A 6,614-nucleotide genomic window follows, 5' to 3' on the forward strand; every position below is an offset into this window, starting at 1 on the left:
TCCCTCTCAAGGGACTTGATCAACTGGCCAGTCTCCTAAACAGGCCCTCTGGAAGTCCAAGGTAGCAGTTCTGCTGACCCCCTTCCTTACTTCTGCAAGAATTGAAAACTGTCATTTTGTGATCGCTGTGCCCAAGATGGCCTCCAACCATCACATCACCCACAAGTCCTTCTCCGTTCGCAGACAGCAGGTCCAGCAGGGCACCTTCCCTAGTTGGCTCACTCACCAGCCATGTCAGGAAGTTATCTTCCACACACTCCAGGAACCTCCTAGGCTGTTTCCTCTTTGCTGCATTGTATTTCCAGCAGACATCTGGTGAGTTGAAGCCCCCCACGAGAACAAGGGCTCGCGATTGTGAGACTTCTCCCAGCTGCTTATGGTGTATTTCATCTGCCTCGTCATCCTGGTTGGGTTGTCTATAACAGACTCCCACCATGGTATCTGGCGTGTTGGCCTTTCCCCTGATTCTTACCCAAAAACACTCGACCATTTCATCACCACCATCAAGCTCTAGACAGTCAAAACACTCCCTGACATTCAGGGCTGCCCCACCGCCTCTCCTTCCTTGCCTATCCCTTCTAAAGAGTTTATAGCCGTCCACTGCAGCACTCCAGTTGCTGCAATGAGTGCAATAACTATTGCAGTAATGCAATAACTCGGAGCCAGTTATTGATCTGCTGGGTCTTCCTGTTTCTTCCCTCATCATTCCCTGCAACTGGAAGGATAGAGGAGAACACTACTTGTGCTCCTGCTCCCTTAACCAGTCGTCCCAAGGCCCTGAATTCTCTCTTGACTGCCCTTGGACTTCTTGTTGCAACTTCATCGCTGCCTACATGAAAAATCAATAATGGATAATAATCTGAGGGCTGTACCAGGGCAGGAAGCTTTCTCTTCCCATCTTTAACCCGGGCCCCAGGGAGGCAGCAGACTTCCCTAAGAAGTAGGTCCAGTAGGCATATTGGGCCTTCTGTTCCCTGCAGAAGAGAGTCTCCTATGACAATGACCCGACTTTTTTTCTTTATGGAAGTGGTTTTGATGCAGGGTGTGGGCCGACTTAACGTTGGTGACACCTCCAAGCTAGATGAACCATTGTCCTCGTTGTTCAGTTCCACTTGCAGAGCCTTGTACCTATTATGCAAGGGCATCTGGGAAGGTGGGGGAGTCACGGAGGAGATGCACCTGCTGTGCTGGGCTGGAACTTGTCGCCATTGCCCCCTATCCCTTAAGTCACTGTGTTCAGCCAGGCAGAGAGAGGATAGGGAATCCTCCATGTCATGCGTCCTGTCTGCCTGTTGGGCGTGTCCCAGGGATGGTAGGGTGAGGTTCCAGTAGTCTATCTCTCTCTTGCTCTCCCTGATACTCCTCAACCTACTTACCTCCTCCCAGAGCTCTGTCACTAAGCAGAGGAGTTCCTCTCTCTGGGCGCACCTCCCACAGGTGCGCTCACTGCTGCCGTCCAGTACTGGTGTAAGAGCAGGGCACACCCTGCAGCCTGACACCTGGGTGGCAGCGTGTTCCCACCAGAGCTCTGTCTGGGGAGCTGTGTCAGTCGTGGTGGGTGCAGAGCTTGGAGAGGCCATGGCTTTCTGCCGGGTGGATACCATTGCTCCCTGGTCGAGCTGGCAGAGCTTCAGTGCCTTGCCTGGAGGCCCTTCCGCACAAACTGCCATGCCATGCCCTTGCTGATGTGCCACGCCCTGTTTGCCCACCCTGTTGGCGGTGCTCCTTAAGAGGTCATTAGCGCTCCTTAAGAACTTCTTTTATACGTGGGGGGTGGCTTGGCCACCGTTGCTCCTGACCCCACCCAGGTCTCCTCAGCCACTGTGATGCAAGCTGCGGGCTCCTGGTGGGTGTCTCCACTCCCCTGAGGTTTCCCCAGTTCAGGAATCTCCTCTGTGCACCGTGCTAGAGCGCTCCGCTGCTGATCGTGTCGGCACCGGAGCTGCTCACCTTGGTGACTGAGTCTGTGCAGGTAAGTCAGGTGTAGACTTCCATATTTAGTCAGATATATCCTAGTCTAAATGATGTAACCAAGGATGCCCAGAAGTCTGTAACAGAGTCAGGAACTGAAGCTATTGGTGCTGGGGAGGCACAAAAATAACTAACTTATTTTTTCTTCCCATGCCAGTAATTAATAGATACATCGAATACGTGAATAATACTGACATTTCTAGTTAAGCTGTCACAGATGGCCTTGACTCTGCCCTCTCTGCTCTTACACAAGGTCAATGATATGATCTTTAACTACTCTTTTCCAAAATTATCATTGCTCAGACTTTCACATGCTGTCACCAGGAGCGAGGGATAGAACCTATGATTTTTGTGGTGGATGGAAATTCAAGCACTCAGATGCTAGAGTGGTTATTCTCAGCCAATTATTTATAATTTAGTGCTCTTCTCTCTTGCGTGTTTGTATTTTCATTTTTCAAGCAATTGAACTCAGTTGCTTTAATGGTTGCAGAAAATTTGCCACATGCATTCTGAGGACTGGTCTCCCTAAAGAAAATTGAGAAATGGCTGGCAATCCAAGCAAGTTCAGCTGAGGAATTATTAACTCACGTCTCAATTAGTCACTCATTAACAAGCTGTCCTTGCCTCTCAGTTAGCAGAATTAACAGAAATCATTAGTTTCTATCAGCTGTGACCATATTTCCCAACATATGTGGATGATATGCAGTTAGTTAAAAGGGAACCCGGCAATATGGAAGTCAGTTTTGTAGCTGATCAAGAGAAAGACAATTTTTTCCTGGGGCATGTGAAAAGGCAGCATCACACACCAGACAGGTCACATTTCCACTGACAGTAAATAAAAAACTGAGAGAAACATGAAATTTGTGGGTCCCAGCTCTTGTCTGCAAATTCCCCCTTCCTCTGTCCTGTTTGACCCCTCTTCCCAGTCAAAGTCGAGTTTGGGAAATCTTCACTCAGGGGGCTGAGAGGTGGAGAGCAGGAGCACTTCAAACATAGCAGGGATGAAGCCAAATGTTTTCTCTGTGCAATGTTCATTAGCCCATCAGCCAAGTGCTTCAAGCGGGAGACTTGCTCTTTTGTTCCTGCTGCAGTGCATCTCAGCTGCTGGCACTGTTTCGTGGGGGTACCCTGTGCACCGGGGCAGGGAGATGGCAGAACCGCACCCAACAGCTGGGACCCTCAAGGCCAGATACAGGTAGCAGATTACTGTATCTGCCACATCTACTTCCTGGCATGGGAGAAAACCACAGGGAATGTTGCATCCCAAAAGTCATCACTGCCTGGGCCACAGGGAATGCACATGTGATAATCTCAGATACTGAAGCAATTTATGTGTACAAAGTCCAGGAAGCCAGCTTGGAGCTCAATATGGGCAATGAAGACCTGATGTTTTAAGCATTATGGTCCTCTAGACATAACCCCAAATGTTTTTTGGAGAGGAAGATTAAGCTCCCAAATCCAAATAATGCTTTAGACATCTTCTTCTTAAAATTGCTTCCAAACAGCTTGTCTGTCTGTTTGCCTCCCAGGCCTTGATCTCATCTGAAGCATCTCAATATTATCGTCACAGAAACCATGATCAAGAATGCTTCACTAGAAGTCAAGATATCAAGGTCTGGTCCTTCATAGGTAGTCTCCAGACGGTACCAGTGAGCTTCTTGGAGTATGAAAAATACCACTGTTACTTAGCTAGCTGAGATCCCATTTATTTCAATTTACTGCCTGGCTCCTGAAGATCAGATACTGTATGACTCTCTTCACTTTGTTAGACAGCTTCTCTACTTGACATCCTTCGGTGGGACTTGCCATAAGGTTATAGGAAAAGCACTCTCTGAGGCTTTCATTTTAATCTTAATTCAGACAGAGAGACAGAGAATGGTCCGTGACCCACTTCTCTGACTGAATGAAGCTGGAGGTACCCTTCACTGTGGAGGGAAATACAAAGTGAATATGAGAAAGTAGGTAATGCACTACACACATATTGCTCTGCTACAGGTCTGAAAAATGAATAACACTGGTTTAAGGTTGTCGCTGTTGACACTTGGAGCTGTCACTGATCAGGAAATTGTTTTCCACTCAGAGAGTGCAGAGTGACTTCTTATTTGAAAACAGAGCATCAAAATGAGTTCTTTCCCTGAGTATAATGAGTTTTGTCTCTTTGTAAAGCAGCTTGCTGTTTCTGCCCTTGGATATCCTCCTGGTAGATCTGGAAGCCAACAGTATCTTATCTTCCCTTTTGGAGGTCTGGTGAATGGCCCATCAAAAAATCCAGAATCAAAAAATCCAGTCAAGGGTCAGAAACCAGAATACAAGATGTCTGCTCCTCAGTGGTCTCTGGAAGCACAATAGACACAAACCCAACACAAGTCATTGAGGGAGGGACTTTGAATAATGCATCACTGCTTGGGAAGTTGCACTGGGAGGTTTCCACTTTGCAAGCTTCTGGAGTTGTGCAACAACACGTCATGATTGCCAATGGAGACAAAGGCTACAAGGGGAATGCAGAAGTCCCGGAGTGGAAGTTGCCCTGTTACGATTTCTGTTGGTGGGTACCGCATGTTTGACTTTTTAGGACTTGCCACCAGTTTTGACCTTTTCTACTTCCCTCCTGGAGCATGGCCCAAACCTTGACAGTAACCAGATTCAGTTTTGCTTGTACTGCTGAGAAACTTTGAACTGTGTCTGCTGACTACTGTGAACAGTAGAGTTTGGAGAGAAACTAAGCTTGGCTGTGGTACCAGCCAGCCAAACCTTTATCAAAGCAAAGCAGCAGGTAGTGACTAAATCTCACAAGAGCAGGATAGTGGAGGAAAGGTTGTTTAGCAGTGGCTGTGAGTAGGTCAGCACTGCAGGACTAACATATCTTTAGGAATATGTTGACTTACAGGCTTGTGATTTTACAATGTCTTTTAGTTGCTCTCATCACTCTCACTTCAAAGAGATTCATGGATTTGTCCTCACAAGCTTCCTGTGAAGGTTGTGGTGTATGCTGCTATCCCTATTTAGCAGGTACATCAAGAGAGGCATTTTGTGATAGAGAGATTTACCTGGGGTCACAAAATCCATTGAAGTGAAGCCCAGAGATAGAACTTGACCTTTTTGCATCCCTTTGAAATGGTTCCTTACAGCTACCCCCTGCAGTGTCAGTTCTCAAGGCTGTAAGGCTTAACATATTTAAACCTTGTACTGAAATGTTCTTTAAAGAAGAGAATTGTAGCTAATAGCTAAAGTGTCTTTCACATCAAGACATGCAGGGCTGAGGACATAGAGATAACGCAAACTTCAGGTGCTCAAATTCTTTGCAATAAACACTCAGAAAAATAGGTCCATATTATCAGTTTCTAATTTCAGAATTCAAGTGTACAAAGTACTTCTTTTTGGGCCAGACTATAGGAATATTATGGACAAAATCTTCCTGTTTGCAAAATGGAGACTGATACACTTATGAGCAGGATGAAATGACCTGGTGATGGATTCAGTGGGCAAGGAAAACTTTTCCATTTGGAATGGTTCCTGTTTCTGTGCATGCTTCCTTCTGTTTCAGTGATTTGCAGAATAATCAAGAGTGGTACTTAACTATTGGCACCCACTTTCTCCATTCTTAAAGCACAAATGAGAGAGAACTCTCAGAATTTTTAAAAAATGTGTTGTAAAAGGTAGATATTCACTACTGTCTAATTTCTCATGTACTTTACTTAATTTAGAAAGTCGGCTGAAATTTCAGGAGAAAAAAAGCACTTGTATGGGAGTCCTATCCTAAAACAAAGAAGTAGGGAATAGTGCACTTATTCTTCATTAAAAATATTTCTTTTTTTTTTTTTTAAATCAGTGCTTAAATTTATATATCAGCCTGAAGATGAGAAATGGAGAAATCTTGCTCTTCCTTCAGTTGGGTGGTATAGAAACCCAACTCAGCAAGATCGAGCTCAGTTCTCAGCTTTGTGCATCTTTTGACTTATCTCTTAACACTTCTAGCTGTTATTTCTCCATGTATGAAATCAGAAAAAAAACCAACCTTTTTCTCCTTGATGTATTTTATCTGTAAGCTCCTCTGGGCAAGTACTTTTTCTTACTGCAGATATGTTCTGTAAGTAGGAAAAGGGTGGAGTTGAACCCCTGAACAGACATTTACAACCAAGAGATTTACCTTAGTCCATTATATAATCCATTTGGTTATATAATTAAAATGTAAGTCAATGGGAGGAAAAGTCTGTGGCAGATGAACCAGCTTGTAGCTAACATTTGTGGATATATATGTCTATCCCAATCTGGTAGCACCAACTTTCTCCCAGTCCAAGATGGCAAGCATGAAATGGGTGTAATACTTTGAAGATGAAAAGCAGACAGAATGAGCCAGTAATAAATGTGGAATTAATATGGAGCAGCCTGGTAATACTCTGGACTGATTTTAAGATTTGATTTGTTTTTCAATGAATTGCAAAGTTAACCTGTTCTAGTAGCAATCAGGAGTGACAGAGAGACAACATGTCATATCTGTCTGGAAAAATCAAGGCCAGATTGCATGTTGTGACCACAACAATTCTTTTTCTAATCACAAAGGACCGTTTCTCCATAGGGCTTTGGTGCTGATGGGACCCAGTGTCTTCCAGAGGCGATGGGGATGCAGCATGTTTCACAACAAG

This window comes from Pygoscelis adeliae, unplaced genomic scaffold (genome assembly GCF_000699105.1).
Source record: "Pygoscelis adeliae isolate BGI_AS28 unplaced genomic scaffold, ASM69910v1 Scaffold457, whole genome shotgun sequence".
Lineage (NCBI taxonomy): Eukaryota > Metazoa > Chordata > Aves > Sphenisciformes > Spheniscidae > Pygoscelis > Pygoscelis adeliae.